The following is a 19471-nucleotide window of genomic DNA, read 5'->3' on the forward strand; positions in this document are numbered from 1 at the left end:
GCTTGCCCTAGGGAAATCTCTGACTCCACCCAAACCAGTACGCAGCTGCTAAAGGCCTCCTTGTAATGCCAATTAGCCATTACCTGAATATCATCACATGTGACGAGGCTCAGATAATCCTTCGAGTAAAAGACTTGTCCCTACAATGGTTAGACTCAGACGAGAGCTGTGCAATAGGGCCAAACCCAACACTCCGAGATTATTCAACCCTGATCACATGTGGCGTGACGTATTCACCTAATGGCTAACTCCCATCACTCGGAGTCCCACAAGGCACAAAGCAAGCAACATTCGGACACAGGAAACTACTCAAGCAAATCTATCCTCATAACGAGAAACTATACTAGCATACCATGCTGAGCTCATACTGTCAGGCATAACCCAAATAGGCTATCCTACTAATGTCTACTCAATACTAGCATGTAATTCTCATAAAGTTGGAACACATATAGCAGGCACATAAGGCATTCTCCTAGATCCTTAGCCCTATTCTAGCATGTTGTTCTACTGAAACTGAAACTGATAATCATAACATAAACTTGTATGGGTAGTTTGGGAGTACTTACTTGAGCTCGGCTAATCGCATGCACCACACCTTTTTCTTTGCTTTTTCCAAAAACTCTTTTCTTTTTAAGTTTCTTTTTCAAAATTTTCTTTCAAAAATGTTTTTCTTTTGAAAACCTTATACCAATTCCTTAGTTTGAGTTCAGACACACCCGAGAGTGTGCTCAAATCCCTCAAACCAAGGCTCTGATACCAACTTGAAACATCCCAAAAATACAACCCAAAATTTTTTGTTTTAACATTATTAAAACCCACAACATCGAATGTTATATAATAAGACCATGCAACGTATGTCTCAAAATGCCATAATAATGTATCAAATCAAAAACTGAAGTTAATATCATATCGAAACATCTAAATAAACTCCCAGGATAAAACTGTAACTATAGTGTGTGTCATGCCATCAACCCGAGCTCTTCCCTTTACTTGCGGAAGTACCTGAAACCAAAAACTGAAACTATAAGCACAAAGCTTAGTGAGCTCCCCCAATCTACCACATACCATACAATAACATATAAACACATATTGGGCCTTGCCCACTACATCAGACTGAAGTCCGGAAACTGCATCGGACTGAAGTCCGGAACTAACCAAGTCCTTGCCCTCTGCATCGGACCGAAGTCCGGAAACTACATCGGACCAAAGTCCGGAACTAACCAGGGACTTGCCCTCTGCATCAGACCAGAGTCTGGAAACTGCATCGGACCGTAGTCTGGAAACTGACCGAACATAGCATAGCATAATCATAACTACTAGCATAAATACATATACTGCAAACTGCATCGAACTGAAGTCTGGAACACATAACACAAAGACATGCTTGAATCACAAAGACATCAAGCACACTAAACTACTACATCGGATCGAAGTCCGGAACTACTGCTGACTAAACGGGCCAATATTGTGGTCGTAGACCCGTTCCTACTAGAAGGAAAACTCACCTCGTGACGCTAGCTGCTGAGACGCTAAATTTGAAACTACCTGACCGTTGCTCCAAAACTCCCCGGCTACAAATCCCATAAACACTAAATCAAATATTGATAACTATTCACAGGGTAAAATGACTATTTTACCCCTGGTCAAAGTCAGCATCCAGGTCAAAGTCAACTTTCAGTTGACCGTACTCGCCGAGTTTGACCGCCAACTCGCCGAGTCCCTATCATCCATTCTAATCCTCTATCCGTTTCTACTCGTCGAGTTTGGCAAAGACTCGACGAGTTCTTCTTCGATACTAACATTGAGTCGAACTTCATCCGACTCGCCGAGTTGTATAAACAACTCGTCGAGTTCTCCTTCATCATATGAACACGCTCAGTCTGTGACTCCCCGAGTTGTATGTACAACTCGTCGAGTCTGTTCTTGAGCATGAACCGACTCACCGAGTCCTAAGGACGACTCGTCGAGTCTCATGCATGCTAATACTATACAGTCAATTCTAGTCGATTTCGGTGCTTCCAAATCATAGATCTAAGCTTCTAGGGCTGGTTTTACACGTAAAATTTCCAAATTTACATGCATGCACAAGACAATGGGGCTTAAACACCAAAATCCTCCAACAATAAACACGTAGGGTTTGGAACAAGGCTATGTTTGCATAAAGGTGGCTATATTCAGCTCATAGAGCTCAATAACGTCCCGATCTATGGTTTCCATCCAAAGGAGAGTTCAAATTCGAGTTTGACTCAAACCAACATTCCAAGAGAAGCATAAAAGAGGGTTTAATGGAATAATAAGAAAGGTGTTAACTTTATTACCAAAGTATGCAGCAAATGGAGACTAGAATCTGAACCTCCTTTCTATTCTCTTGATCTTCTTTCCTTCCTTTTCTTCCAAAGCTTCCAAGCTAGCACAAACACACTCAAGCTCAACAATGGGGGCTAGGGTTTACAGGGGAAATGCTCTAAAGGTGTTGGAGGCTGGAATGGGAGGCTATAATGACGTTTAAATATGATACAAACCCTGGGATTTAGGGTTTCATCCAGACCAGCGGACTCGCCGAGTCCGGAATATGGACTCGTCGAGTCGCTCGCTAAAAACGCGAGCAAATCGTGTCTCTACTCAACGATTCGGGCCACTAACTCGTCAAGTACCTCTTTAGGAAGGGAAAAACTATATTTAAATTACATACCAGAAATTGGGGCGTTACATTTTCATATTAATATAACCATTTATTTCAAGGGTTAAATACTTATAAATATAATAAAAACATTAATAATTAAAGTACATTGATATTTAACTATATTCAGGAAAAGGAGGCCACAGTTGGAAGGAGATGATAATGGACTGCAGACTGAACCTGCTATTTTGTCTGTAGATGTATATTATAATATTATATTAATATATTATAAAAAATAAAACATAAATGATTATTTTTTATTCACTTATCTTTAAAATATATTATTTCAGAGTAGAGGCTTTAATGTACAAATTTTTTACATTGGGGAACCTGTTTCAGACTACCTTCAAGCTACTGTTTCAACAGTAATGTCAATTCATGATAAGGTACACTACACCAGTTATTATTTTATACAACATTTGAAACAAAATATATAATAATTCATTTCTTTTAATTATTTTATATACATTTTTTTTGTTTGTAGGAGCCAATGGGGGATATTCTTGTCTTTTTAACAGGGCAAGATGATATTGACACTACAGTTCAAAAATGGAATATATAATGATATAATGATATATGCATGAGAACTCAACTGTAAAAAATGGAAGAACAAGACTCGGAAGATGAACAAGGATCTTCATGTGGATATGATTCAAAGTGTCATCCAAGAGCTCTTCTATTAGGTCAATCATAATTGATAATGGTTCATGTTCGAATTTTCTTGAATTTTTGTATTTGTCTGAATCATGGTGTGACGGTTATAAGTAAATCACATGTAATACATATGTGAATTACATGTGATTCACATGTAAATCACATGTAATTCACACATGATGCATATGTAAATCACATGTAATTCACACATGATGCATATGTAATTCACATATGAATTACGTGTGATTCACATGTAAATCACAAGTGATTCACATATGAATTACATGTAATTCACATATGATTCACTTGTGATTCACATGTAAATCATAAGTGAATCACATATGAATTACATGTGATTCACATGTAAATCACTAGTGAATCACATATGAATTACATGTGATTTACATGTATATAATATTTAATTCACATATGAATTACATGTGATTCACATGTGAATCACATGTAATTCATATATGATTCACATATAAATTACATGTAATTCACATATTAATCACATGTAAATCACAAGTGAATGACATATCAATTACATGTGATTCACATATAAATCACAAGTGAATAACATATGAATTACATGTGATTCACATGTAAATCACTAGGGAATCACATATGAATTACGTGAATATGCACACATGCATTTTCTGTGAGTGGTTTTTGTTAATTTTTTTTTAATTTTCTTGTGATTTTGCATTTGAATCTTAAAAGATACAATCACATGTGAATATCATATTATATAATCACATTTGAATCTTACATGATATAATCACATGTGAATCTTATATGATATATATACTTGCGCATTTTTCTGAGTGTTCTTGCATTAATCATTTTTTTAATTTTCTGGTAGGTTTTGAAGAATTTGTTGAAAATATTGAAGAGGTGAAAAGTGATAAATTGAAGAAAATATGGAAATCTTGATATGAAGAAATGATAACACTGTGAATCTTTGTAGTTTTTTTATATTTTATTTTGTATCGAATAAAATACTTGTATTATGTTTATAGATTGATTAATGAAAATGAGATTTTTTATAATTTACTTACGAATATTATAGTATAAAAAGTATGCATATATGCATTTGAAAAAATATAAATATATGCACCTAAAACATTGATTTTTTAGTTAAAAAAATGCAGTTTCGAAAAACAATTGCACTTTTTTATAAAAATTGTAGTTTTTTTTTATTGAAAAAAATTGCAGTTTTTCTGAAAAGAAAAATGCAGTTTTTTTTTGAAAAAAAAATACAGTTTTTTTCTAGAAAAAATGCAGTTTTTTTTTCTAGAAAAAACGCAGTTTTTTTTAAAAAAATGCAGTTTTTTAAAAATACATTTTTCATTTTTTTTTGAAAAATTCATGTTTTTTGAAAAAAATTAAAAAATCTCCATTTTTTTAAAAAATCAAAAATTATTTTTTTTTTAAAATAAATCCGAAATTTTGAGTTATTTTGTTAATTTTTAGACATTTATATCAATATATTAAATAACACAAAAAAATTAAACATTAAATGAGATTGGTAAGATGACGATCATCTCTTTAACGAATTATTTTTGATCCAACGCTCCACTTTTAGTTCTCGGGAAACTTTGAGTTCTCAACCGATCTCAACCATATATATATATATATATATATATATATTATTTTAGTTGAATTATAAGAAAAATGTAAATATTGTCTATATAGTTTGAAAAAAAAAGTTTAGGTTTAGGAAAAAAAAAGTTTAGCTTTAAAAATAAAAAATGTGAAATTGTAATCTTCGACATTTTCACTTGTTTAACTCCTTCAGTTTTTGGATGGAATTTAACTCATTTAAGTATCCAAATCCTTTTAAAAGTTGGAACCAAACATACAAGGTGCTGGAATTGGATTATAATTCTTTCTAATTTCAATGGATTTCAGCGAACCATACGATACCCATGTGTCTTCAAATTCAATTTTGGTTAAATCGATATTGATAACTTTACGGATCAATAACACATGATGTATAAACTATAAGAATATGAATTACCTAATAACTCTTATAAACTAGAACTTTGAATAAATATTCATAAACATACACACTAACATACGGGAAAATAAACATGAGAAATTTACAAAAATAGTCATTTACACTAATGACATTACAAAAATAGCCAAAAAAAAAATCGAAATTACAAAAATAGCCAACGATTTCGCAGATGGAGATGCCCCATCTGCGAAATGAGCTTCTCATCTGCGAAAGTACAAGCACCTAAAGCACAGTTATGCTTTAGGTGCTTGTACTTTCGCAGATGAGAAGCTCCATCTGCGAAATGGAGGCTCATCTGCGAAATACCCTCGTTTTTTACTATATAAACGTTTTTTTCTCCATTTTTCACCCTTCTCTACACAAAAACTCTCTCTATCTTTGGGCTTCTCTCGGAATTTTGGCTTAGTTTTTGAAGAAAATGGAGGATTATGTCAACAATCCCGCAAATATGGTTAGATTTTAACTCTTTTAATGTTTAAAGTTATTTTTTATTTTATCATTTGTTGTATTATTTAGTGTTAAAAAAGGATAATTTTGTTGTGTTTGATAGTTTTAATATTTCTTTAGTATACTTGAAGTTTAAATGTTATTTTGTTAGTGTTTGTTTGAATGTACAAGTAGAGACTGCGTAGATAATGTTTACAATTTGTTATTTTAGTTGTTTGTTTAGTTGTTGTATAACCTAAAAACTTGTATATTCTTATCGTATAATTGTTTATATAAAGCGAAAAATAGTTAAATTATAGTATGTGCAAAATAGTCGTTTGTATATATATTTGTCGTATAAGTATAACATTTGTATAAGTTGAAAATTTGTCGTATATATATTGTTAGAAATTGTTTGTGTTTGTCGTATAAGTTGAAAATTTGTATAAAGTTGTTGTCGTATAACTTGCGAAATTGTTAATTTGGTTGTCGTTTTATTTGAAAAATTGTTTGTTTATATGGTTATAAAATGTTAGTTTTAATTAGAAAGATAAAAATTGTTTATATATTTGTCGTTTAAGTTGAAAAATTGTTTAATAAAATGTTTTTATAATTATGTATGATATTGTTTTTTATCGTAAACATATTTGTTGTATAACTTGGAAAATTGTTTATATATGTGTATGTTATTGTTTTTTATCGGAAATATATATATATATATATATATATATATATATATATATATATATATATATATATATATATATATATATATTAGTAATTAAGAACTTGTATTTGCATTACTAATTGTTTATGTACTTATTGCAGTTCGTAATCATATATTTTAAAAAGAAAATATTTTTTAGTTCTCTAATTTGTTTTTGTGTTTTTTTTGCAGCATGATTTAAGTTTTATCAATACGAAAGCCTTTGCGAACTTAAAAGGCTCGGGCGGTAACATATGGGAAGTATTTGAAGTTTTAGATGATGCCAGACGTGTCATTTTCAGAGATATTGTCTTTGGTTATTTTATTGATGTCCCTCGTTTACAAGGGGACGCATTATTGTTTCATAAAATGTTCCTTCATCAGATCCGGTCGGACCCTGTTTTATCTCCAGATGGAATAAAACGATTATATTTTCGAGTAGGCAATACGAAAATGGTTTATGGGCCGGAAGAGTTTTGTTTGATTACCGGCTTCAATTTTGGGGAGTATCCAAAAAACATTAGGAGAAAAGGGTCGGAAAAATTATTAAGCAGTAAAAAAAGGTGTTTATTGCGTGAACGGCTATTTCCGGACCATACTAATAGTTCGGTGAAAATCGGCGACCTGAAACGTTTAATTTTAAATCGAACATTCCTAGCTCTTGACGACGTTGATGCAGTTAGAGTATGTTTGATATACATTTTGTGTGAAGGTTTTTTGGGTAAAGAAGTTAATGATCGGGTGCCACAAGATTGGTTTTTTTTGGCTGAGAATTTGGATCTCTGGAACAGATATTTTTTGTTTACGTTAAAAGTTCTATTTTATTAAAGTTATAATTTATATAATAATCATTTTTGTTTTTTTGTTTTGTTAGCTTCGCTTGGGGTAGCTATCTCTGGGATTTTACTTATGTTGACCTTGAGGATACATGGAACAAAATACATAATTATTTATCACTTTTTGAGCGTGGTCAAACTTTAAAGTACTCCGTCTCAGGATTTACGGCTCCAATAAGGGTATAAAAATTTTCTTATATTTAAATTGTTTTATTGTTATGTTTTTTATTTTAATTTTAACTTTTATTATTGTAATTGTAAAAAATTATAGATATGAATATATGAGATGATTCCGGCTGTTCGTGCATGTGGATTTGCATCGAGAAAAAATAAAGACTTGCCTCGGATGAAACGATGGAGTGGAACAAAAAAATTGAAATGGGTTGATGTGAACAAGATTTGGTCAAAGATGCAGGTTTAAAAATATTTCGTTTATTATTAATAAACTTGATTATTATACTTTTATATGCATTTTTAATATGTTTAATTTTTTAGGAGGGGCACCCACCAAGACAAAACATGTTACCGGGTGATGGTGAGATGACATCTTGTTATTATATGTCATTTCAAGAGTATGTATATGGTGAAGGGAAAGCAGTTCCATCCCCAGTACAGGACCATTTTAGGAGACAAGACGAATCTTAGTCTAGTATGTCGTCCAGTGGTCGCTCTCATGGTAGAGGTCGGGGCAGTGGGAAACACAACCTAGACGAGGTGTTGAAACGGCTACATGCACCGGAGCAGCATGTGTTTATGAACCGACAACCTACAAAGGTTTTTGTTGAAGAAGTGAATACTGAACAATTTTGGAACGACATTAGTTTTGATGATCCGATAGTGTCACAAAGAAATTATGATGAACAGGTTAGTTACACGCTACATTATTTTTTAAATTTTATTAACATATATGAATACCCGTGTTCATATTTTATATTTGAAAATATAGGTTGTGCAAGATGAAGTGATGAATAAAAACAATACAACTGAAAATGTTTTTGGTGATATTCAAGACGACAAGGTTGTTATAGATATTACCTTTACGATTTTAATAATTACTTTTTAATAAAGTGTCTTTCGTTATTAAGTAAAAAGTTATATTTTTAATGTAGGTGTTGGAGGAGAGGAATGAGTATGCGGGGAACAAATTTGATGATGATGTGTTTGATGTAAATGATTATTGTGAAGTTAAATAGGTTCTTATAGTTACATTAATATAAATATTTTGTTTAATTAGATATTATTGCTTATTAAATTATGTGTATTTCGTTATTAAGTATAAAGTATTATTTTTAATGTAGGAGTGGGAGGAGAGGAATGACAATGCGGGGAACAAATTTCATGATGATGTGCCGGACGAAGACGAACTAATAATAACGGGAATTGTAGATTATTTTGATGATGATGATGGCAAAGAAGTTACACCCGATAAACCGAGGACTCGAAAACCATCACAATATTTGTGTCCTCCTTACACCGAGGTATTCGTTTTATTTATAAACTGATGATTTTATGTTTATGTGAATTATCTGAAAGATATAGATTTAAACATTTGAATATTGTTTTTAGTTGCACACGACACCGAAGCAAAAAAGAAGAACAAAAAAGAAGGTTGATATCAAATCAACAAGCCCCGTTCCTCCTCCAGTTTTTGGTGTTGCTCATGACTTCTCCATGTTGCGCCTGCAACCTTACGTAGCAGGCGGTGAGGTTGTCATCCAAAATTATATATTTCATTCATATGATGTCCATCATCGTTTGTTTAATTTCGTGTTAGATAGAGATTTTTTGAGCTCATTGTTTGGGCATACACACGACGGATGGTTGGAGTCAGCGGTAAATTAATTGTTAATTAATTATTTTAAAAGTTAATTGTTTTTTAGTCAATAACAAAACTATCATGTGTGCAGCATATAACCATTTGGTACCGACTATTGATGGAGAGACGGTTTGAGAGTGACCGACATACAATAATGCCTCCAAATTTTTTTGTTTCTCATGCTTTGGAAGAAGGACAGGACTGGAGGGCGTTTATGGCTGGTATTGCTACGTACCCCAACTTCATGGTTGCTTGGTGGAATGTTGATACGGTAAACTTAATTGTTTATATTGAAAATAATATCGTTTTTTTGTTATGTTTTTGTATTGTGATGTAAATAAACATAATTTTATTTTCTGATCCTTATACAGGTCTTATTGCCGATTCATTCATCCCCTAATCATTGGCTATTTGGGGAACTACGATTAGCGTCAATGGAAGTGCATATTTATGACAGTCTTGGTAGAGGGGCTTATGAAAAATTCAAATCTGAAGGAATCTTTTCCAAATTTGAACGTCGGGTGGCAAATTATTTGGACAAGATTAAGTATTGGGCCCGGAGGAACATCCAAAGGATTCCATTGAATATGAAATTCATTTATGAAGAAAATTTTCCCCAACAAAGTAGTCATTTGGGAGATTGCGGTGTTTTTGTTTGTATGTTTATGGAGCAATTGGTTTCAGGTCAACCAATATGTGTTCTTATTGACCCAAAGAACGCAGCTTTAGAGTTCCGTCTACGGATGGCAAAAATTATTTGGGGGTCTAGTCTTGGTCCTATGTAGTTGGATTATATAATTGTATATATAAATTAATGTTGGATTTGATTATCAGTTTATTTTTACAGTTTACTCAACGGATGGCAAAAAATATAACGTTACGACAATTACAACAAATTAATGACCTACTAATTACTTATCAATACATACAACATAAGAACGACTACAACATTTGTTTTAACGTTACAAATACAACAATTTATTGACCTAACAACTTCAAAACCATAAAAACAATATTGAAAAGCTTACAACTTGTAAACAAGAACTGTGACATCCCCAAAATCTCGGCCAGAAAAGACCGTTTTTCATTTATGCTTTAAAAATATTTTCAGAGTAAATCCCTTTGATTTGAAAGAGTTGCGGAATTTGTTCCAAAAAACAAAACATGATAAAACAATGTTTACCAAAGCATTTCATAAAAAAAATGTATTTTTCATTATATAATCAAAACTCGGGGTGTCATGTTCCGATACAGACCAATAAGCATAAACGATAACATTACAAGTCATTCAACAAATATATACATATACAGACTTGTAAACAAAACAACTGATGGTTCATCCATCTCATGCCTTCGCGCCACTTCCTGTAATACAAATAAAACTGAATGGGTCAGGCTTGGGAGCCTGGTAAGCATATAGGGTTTTCAACCCACAATAAATAATCATATTTAATTTTCACCAACCAACAATAACCCAATTACCCATTCCCGTTATTCTCACTTTATGTCCCTAAAACAACTAACACAAGGGACCTAGTCTAAGAATATTTCATCGGGGCGACAACACATGCTTCGGGGGTACCTCAGCAATATAAGTCAAATAAGGCAACCATGAGGGGGATGGAGTACAGCGAATGAACACCCAAGTTCATTAACACCTACAGGTGGCGAACCTGCTAATGTTTCCACAAAACTGTCTAGAATAGCCAGTGGTCGTCATCTAAACTCCGCTAGATGACTAAATCAAACAACAACGAGGCCTCTCATCTGTTTATTACACACCAACTATCTACCCATGTTCTACCCAACATATTAGTAGATAAAATATACATTTTGTATACATAGTTTAAAAAACCTGTATCGCATGCTTTAATCAACACATAATCCACATAACAGATGAGGCACACACACACATAACACATATCTCATAGAGAATAAATCATATCTATGAGTTAGAAGAAAGTGAATACACATTCACACACATAACCACAAAATTATACACATAATACGTATTCCGTATAAAATACTTCATAATTATGCGTTAGAAGAAAGTAACCACATACTCACTTGATCAGAAGATGATCGGACAGCACTACGACTTGCAAAAGTAGTAATCCTCAGCAGATCTGGAAGATCTCTTCAAAAATCGAACTTCTCACGGGCAGAGCTTCGGCTCGGGAACCGCACTTCTCGGGATCTTCGGGATCTCGGGACTTGCCTCGGGGCTCGGGAACAATACCGGGGTTTCGGGGTACTTCTGGCACGCAAATCGATGCAAAACGGGAGAGAGGAAAGAGAAAAATAGCAACCCTAAACGGCTGTCCCTTCAAATCTATTTATAGGGCAAATTTGGCCCTTGCCACGTCGTGGCAACCTTTTTCCACGTCGTGGGCTTGGTCGTCACTGCATGCGTCATCCCAAGTTGCATCTGGGGGCCTCCCGGAGGTGTCAGGACACTTGCCACGTCGTGGCACTGCTGGCCACGTCGTGGTCTCTGACAGTTTTGGGGTTTCGCGCCCCGAACTTCAGAAATTCATAACTTTCGCATACGAACTCCGTTTTCGACGTTCTTTATATCGCCGCGAAGGTGAGATTATGCTCTACAACTCTCGTTTAGACTCCATTGGATAATTTTGACTTTATTTTTAATATATTATAAGTATATTACTTATATATTATCTTTAGTAGGCCGGGATAGGAAAACTTCGTTCGAAATTCATAACTCCTTCATCTGAACTTCGATTCCGTCCGTCTTTCCGTCGTTGCACTACTATCGATGAGATCTTCAATTCTCATTTAGGTCACTAAGGATAGATATCTATCTACCTTAAATTCACTATTTACGTCGCGCTGGGTCGCGTTGGGTCGTGCCGGTTCTGTCGCGAAACTTCGACAGGTCATAACTTCTTCGTTATAACTCGGATTTCGGCATTCCTTATATCTCCGGAATCCTTGTTTCGACCACTACAACTTTATGAAAAGATATCGGGCTTATCTCACACTTTAATTTTGACGCTTATTTTTATTCTTAATTAATCAAACCACATAATTAAGCAATTAAGCACAAAACACATAATACTCAAATAATACACTTTTATTATTTCAAAACGGGTTACAAAGGTTAACCTAGACTATTACATCAACGAAAATGCCTAGCCTGGAAACGCGGGCGTTACAAGAACTGCCAAGAACAACACCCAACTACAAACCAACGCTATCTTTAACTTCTTATTTTCTGATTGAAAGAGCTTATTAGAGTTAGCTACTTTAGCTATTACCATAGATGATTGGTCCTTCTCTTCATCAACCCAACTGATAAACCTGCATTTTGGTCCCTGTTAAATTTAATATTGACAGTAAGAAAATAAATTTTTGTGATCTAAACACGAGGGTTTAAATTTGAATGACGTTAACAACATGATACCAAATATGGGCAAGCATAAAACAATCTTCCTGGGTTTTTAGCTGTACCCGAAATCCTAACGATACGTTCTCCTCCGCAATTGCAGTATGCCATTAGCCTTCTTTTTCTTTTAAATCGGAGTTACTTTCTCAGTTAAAATTTTCATACTGAGTGACACCCATTTATAGAAGAAATCATATTACAGACAATTCTTTTTTACTATGAAATGAACTGGTTTGACTATGAATTCAAAAAGTTGAACTACGAAATGCAGACAAGTACATTCTGTAGTATTGTCATGTCGGTCAGTGAAATTTGACTATGAAATGAACTAGTTTGACTATGAATTCAAAAAGTTGAACTACGAAATGCAGACAAGTACATTCTGTAGTATTGTCATGTCGGTCGGTGAAATTTGACTATGAAATGAACTGGTTTGACTATGAGTTTAAAAGGTTAAACTATGAATTTTGATCAGTAGAGATACAATATTTTCTATTTATAATTGCATTTGTTTCATATTGCATTTGTGTGATGATTGTAGAGCACTATCATCGGTATTGAAAATGAGTAGTTACAGCGAAAGAACCTTTTCTCAACTACCAGTTTTCTTGCATAACCTCCAAAGAACAAATCCTAATACCTTCACAGCCATTAAGAAAACCGATACCAACCGCTTTCAATTCTGTTTTGTGGCTTTAGGTTGCGTGGTATAACATACTTCTTTTATTGAGTTATATAATATTTCATGGTAATGTATCTCGATTAGTTTTTACTTATCACTAATATGTGTTCGTTTTAACGTAGATTCGTACCTTCCTTAGGTGCATGATACCGCTGATATATGTGGGTTATTTACCCCTTCTTGGGAGCTTTCTGACAACAATGTACTTCGCACGCCATGCCTGATGGTATGAGATATTGATATTCAATTGAGCATTCATATCATTAACAATTTTTTTCCCCGATAAACTCTACTATAGTCTTCAGCCAAAACATCAGCAACATATTCACCCAAAACATATTTGTTTCCTTGTCGATGATTAGGTTGCAACAATGTTGAAGAACATGTGTGTACATCAACAAATTTATTCACTTGGAAAAGTCTATCAGAATTTTTAATTGCTTTTGCTCTTAGTAACCAAGAACAATTTTTCGAAACGCACACAGCTTCATACCTTGATTTGGTGGATCTACTTGTCCTCGTCTGGAAACCTTCTTGAAGACATTTTTTACCAATACACCGCTTTAAAAGTTCTTTGTTCTTAAATATACTCTCACATTGAATCTTTTGAAGATTCATGCCTACCATCTGTGTTGGGATATCTTCATTAATATCAACTGGTCATGCTGGTACAGGGGGCATACCGTGAAAAAGGTTATCGGGAAACTTAGCTTTAACTTCATCACCCAACTCATCTCTATCGGAATTGCTTTGTAGCTCGGTTATATCTAAACATACATCACCAACATCAACATAATGCCCGTAAACATGATTTTTTTCATTTTTTTGACTTGAATTTTTTTTTTTAGTTTTATCTACCACACGCCTATTCATAAGTTTAACTTCTTGTTCGGCAACATCATCACAACGACCACCCACATGATTAAGATATGTACCAACATCATCATCACCAACAGACTTGTAATTCTCGGGATCCACATCGTGAATAGGTGAATAACTAACATTAACATTTTCAGCAACACTGTGAAACTGAGGTACACTAGGAGTATTGAAAGTACCTATCGGATCGTTGCTCCCTTTATAACTGCATAAATTACCAACAAGTTGGTTTCCAATTTCACCACCCCCATTAACCTCCTCAACTTCATCAACCACCACAAACACTTTCACAGCCCTTCCTCCACTACATTTGATTACGTTTATCAACATTCTAACATCCATGTCTTCAACTATAGCTATATAATAATTTAATTCTGGATGGTGGAAACGAAGACTAATTCTATATTTGTCTAACAAACCAATTTTGCTTCTTACCAAAGATACAAAATCACTACAACTAATATACTCAGAAAATATCAAAGCAAGTTCAGAAATACCTCCCTGTGGACATATGTATTCCATATTAGTTCCATTAACTTGCCATCTCCCACCGCTTACAAGACAAACCAAATATTCAATCATTTTTTGAGCAAATTGTAGAGAGAGTTCCTAAACAAATAACAACCAAAATGATATTTTTTCTACAAAACTATTTATATAGCAACATGATTTCGTAGTCAAACCAATTCATTTCATAGTCAAACTTAAAAAAAAATACAAAAAATACCACGATTTCGCAGATAGAGTGAGAGTAAATCGCAGATGGACCTATTCCATCTGCGAAATTACCCCTATATATACAGCAAAAATATTAAAAAAAAAAAATTAAAACCACCTGCGAAAGTACAAGCACCTAAAGCACAGCTGTGCTTTAGGTGCTTGTACTTTCGCAGATGAGAAGCTCATTTCGCAGATGGGGCATCTCCATCTGCGAAATCGTTGGCTAATTTTGTAATTTCGATTTTTTTTTGGCTATTTTTGTAATCCCATTAGTGTAAATGGTTATTTTTGTCATTTTCTCTATAAACATAACATTACTGCATTAGTGAACAATATGACAATATTAATTCATATTCACATAAACTAACTCATCAAACAACTAACTGAATCTTTTACTACGACCAATCATTCTAACCCAATTAGCACACACATCCGGGTCTAATTTCATCCATAATTCCCTATAGTTATCATTTTCGTCACAAAAAATGGTGAGTGCAACTAGGTGTAGCGGATCATCTTTGGGCCACCCAAGCTCATTCAACTTCTTTTCACAGTCTTCAAATGTCGGTTTTGGAGGTGGTTCTGGTTTTTTGTTAATGTTATGGGCTATCATCTTCAAGACTCCCAATATTTCTTCTTCAAAAACCGACATTGGTCGTTTCGTCTCTATTACCACGACTTCACTTGTAGGATGTACTTGAGGCATTTCTGGTGGTACTTCAACCATTGGTTCTTTTTGTGGTTCCGCTGGTGTTTCAGTAGTGGGTAATGGTGGTAATGTTTGGGTAGATGGTGGAACGAGAGCATCTGCCGCTTGAGGTTCAAGGGATGCTTCACCTGAACATGAAAAAACAATATAATTTTCTTCCACAAAAAAAAATGTTATATATATTCTGCAGAAACTGATCGGGACAAAATCCATTACCTGATGGGGTGGTAGTGACGTGGGACGGCGACAATGTAGGGAGGCTCAGTCCCGGTTCGGTCAAAGCCTAGTCAACACCGCCGTCAAAAAGTTGTGCACAAAGATCCGGAAACCGTAGGGGGGAATCCCTCAATTCTTCTATGCATTTATTTTTCTGTATGAAATACTTTAACAAATTCATAACCAAAACAACAACAAAAAAAATTACTTTAGCAAAAGGATATGAAATGTACCTTGATTTCAGTCTCCCATTCCTTGTCCATCAAATTAAACATGTTGGTGGATTGATCATATTTGTTGCCAGCCTTGTTTCTTAGTGATACCCATGCTATGTACTTGGTCTTGAGTCCATCAAAATAGTTATTCATTTGTTTAGTATCAACAGGAAAGTTATGTCTATCTTTAAGCATCTCCCCGACTTTCTTCCATGAAACTGCTTTTAAACTACCACCTTCTCGGCCATTGATGGTGATCTCGTGAATACATGCATCAAGAAACGTTTTAACTATGTCATCCTTCCAAAGATACCTAGTTCGTTTTGGTTCCTTCATACTTACCATACCTACACAAAAAAAAAAAATAAACAAATCATTTACAAAATTACTAAATGATGAGCAATGGAGATGGAAGCCACAAATAGAGATGAGAAATGGGAAAAATATATATATTCCAAAAATAAACAAATGATTACCTGATGGCGGCGGCAAAATTGGGCGCCGTTGACAGCGACAACGTCTGCGACAATGATGAGGAGGGGGCGGTACGTACATGGGGTAAAAGGTTGGCATGAGCGCCGACCCGAAAAAATCCCGGTCTAGCCTGTAAAAAGCACGGCCCGCTCCGGAAATAGCCCGACTTGACCCGGTCCATCTAACGGGTTACTCAGCTGCCATCTTCATTGCCACTTCAACCATGTTTGAATCAAAGAGAGGAGGGATGCTATGATCAACCGAAAACATGTGCAGGTGTCTATGAACAACTTCTAAAGCTTGCCGAACCTTGAGAGCTTCTCCCTTTAACTTGACAATTCTATCATCTGAGTTGGCAGATAATGTTGATACTTCATCTGCCAGAAAAAAGAAAAGTAATGTGGAAATAAAAACTAAAAATATTTGAAACCAATACAAAAATGGATAAAAATAAACAGAGAAAATCTTGCAGACAAAGGGAGAGTGAATGCAAGAAATAGCAATGTAATTCAATTAATTTGTTTAGTATAGGCTAAATGAAAATATAGTAACTTACTTCCATTTATTTGTTTATTACTTCAGCTATAATACACAAATAACTGCAAGTATGTCGCTATTTCCCACATTAAGCCCTGAATTTTATCAATGATAACTAAGTTCTCACATATAATAATAATAATGATAATAAGATTCTAATTTTATCTATAGAAGCAGTCTATCTACCTTTGGGTGGAGGTAAAATTGTCTGCAGCTAACCTCTCCCTAGCCCCATTCCTATTGGATTTAGGTTTTGTTGTTATAAAGACAGCATAGAAAATTGTGTCATATTAAAGGAAACATCCTAATATACTATATGCATATATGAATAAATAATAATAATTCGATTTAGAGAATGAATCAACCTCTAAACTTGAAATAGACGAACCACCCCCCAAATCAGCTTGAGATTGAATTATAGAATTCAACTTCTGATTCAAAATTTTAAATTGCTTCATTGTCATCAACATATGGTCTGGAAACTCCTCTTCGTCTTCATGAAACACTAATTCTTCAAACGTACCTCCAAAACCTTCATTATCAGTTTCTGTTTCCATAAAAACAGTTTCTTGAATGGTGGAATTAGGTTTGGGTGTATCAGTGGATTGAGAAGAAAAAATAGAAGTGAAGGGTTGATTGATTATGTTTTCGAATGTAGGAGAATCAGTGGTGGAAGTAATTGGAATAATTGGTGGAGGTAAAGAAACAGTATGTTCGAAAGTTAAAGAAGTTGAATGAATTTGATCTTCTTTATTCGAATCTCCTTCACCCATATTGACATTTGCATCCGTATCAGATACGTTTGCAGGGATGCCTAAAGTTCGTACCTCCTCAGAAACTGATTTGGAAACGAAATCTTCGGGTGGTATGACTATTGTCTGCTCAGGAGTTGAACTTTCTACATGAAGAGTTACTACTGGTGTTTCAGGAATTCTTTCATCATCATCTTCTGTAGACTTGGTAGAGAGCATAAGCTTTCGTGTCTTCTTCTTCTTCTTCTTCTTCGACAAATTTTTGGCCATATCCTCAACCCTTCGTTTCTTGGATAATGGAGAAACATGTGCTGGCACTTCTCGAATTAAAACACCTTGATGAGTGATGTGATGTTTTCGAACCACTTTTTTTGTTGGAGACTTGCTTTTATGTGTTGACTTCATTTTGATTCTTTGAAACATACCAGTCTTCGAAGGAATGATCATGTGTTCTTGAGTTTCTTCAGCAACAGGCTCAATCACTTGTGTCTCAGCAACAGACACTTCAACTGTTAGAGACTTATTCTTTGGAGATTTCGAAGAAGTCAACTCTGTGATTTTGTCTTCTTGAGAAGTAGTTTCAGTCTTCTTTGACCGCTTGGATTTCTTACCTTCCCTGTCTAATAGTTTCCCAATTTCGATAGTAGAATCAATAGTCTTCAAATATGCCACTAAAACAGAATTCGAAGGATCAACTCTTTTGAGCATTGCATCTGGAATACGAGCAACAAAGGGAAAAACCTCAGCACTATCTGTGACATCCTTCGGATAGTGGTATGGTTGAAAAACAGCTTTTTCTTCACCATTGGGTACCAAAATCCCTTCCTTGTTGTAAAAATGTTGTAAAATCAAGCTCCAATATCTTGCACACGAAATACCATGAATAGCATTCGTGTGTTCTACACTCTTTTGGAATTCCTTCCACAATTGTGTAGAATAATCCACTTGAAGATCATAGTATAGCCCAACAACCATGGCATATACTTCCATTCTTCCTTTGTCAAGACCAACTGTTCTCCCAGTTAAACATCTTAGAAAAATACCAAATAAGAAATTCCAGATATTTGGAAGACCAGATTTCTTAAAATCACTGATCTTGGATAACTGAGGCTGATATCCCATCTCATTAAACATATGAACTACTTGAGGAAATGTGAAAGCAACATACGGAGGTGAATTTGGAATTTCAAGAATTTGACAAAAAAGTTTCATTGATAATCTGACCTTTTTGTCATTCACCAGTTGGAAAGTAATTGTATCAGAAGCTTTATTGTAAGTAGCAGTTGATCCGGCTTGAGAAAGCCATGACATTGGAACAGAGAATGAACTGAACATCGCCTTAGACAAAACAGAGCTCTTTAAGGCAACAATTAACATCTTCAATTCTTCCGGGTATTTATAAACATCACCCTCCAAGTAATAGTTAGTTGCTTGGATCTTCATAATTGGCAATGAAGATACATCTTCAGTGGTATGAGAAGGATCAGCATCAACATGAACAGAAGTCGCCATTGTTAGGGTTTGAAAACTTTGAAGATCAGAAAATTTGGGAATTTGTTCTTTTTGATCGCGTAAACTGATAATGAACCCTTGAATCCCTTTTTATATGTAACCCTGAAGTTTGAATTTGAAGCGGGATGTATATTTAATGATATCTAACGTGGCACCTTGAAAATCGGATCATTACTGCGTAAAAGTAGCCATGCGTCAAAAAGTATCTGTCACATCACCTTGAAATCT

This window comes from Lactuca serriola, chromosome 7 (assembly GCF_051521515.1).
Source record: "Lactuca serriola cultivar US96UC23 chromosome 7, Lser_US96UC23_V15, whole genome shotgun sequence".
Classification (NCBI taxonomy): Eukaryota; Viridiplantae; Streptophyta; class Magnoliopsida; order Asterales; family Asteraceae; genus Lactuca; species Lactuca serriola.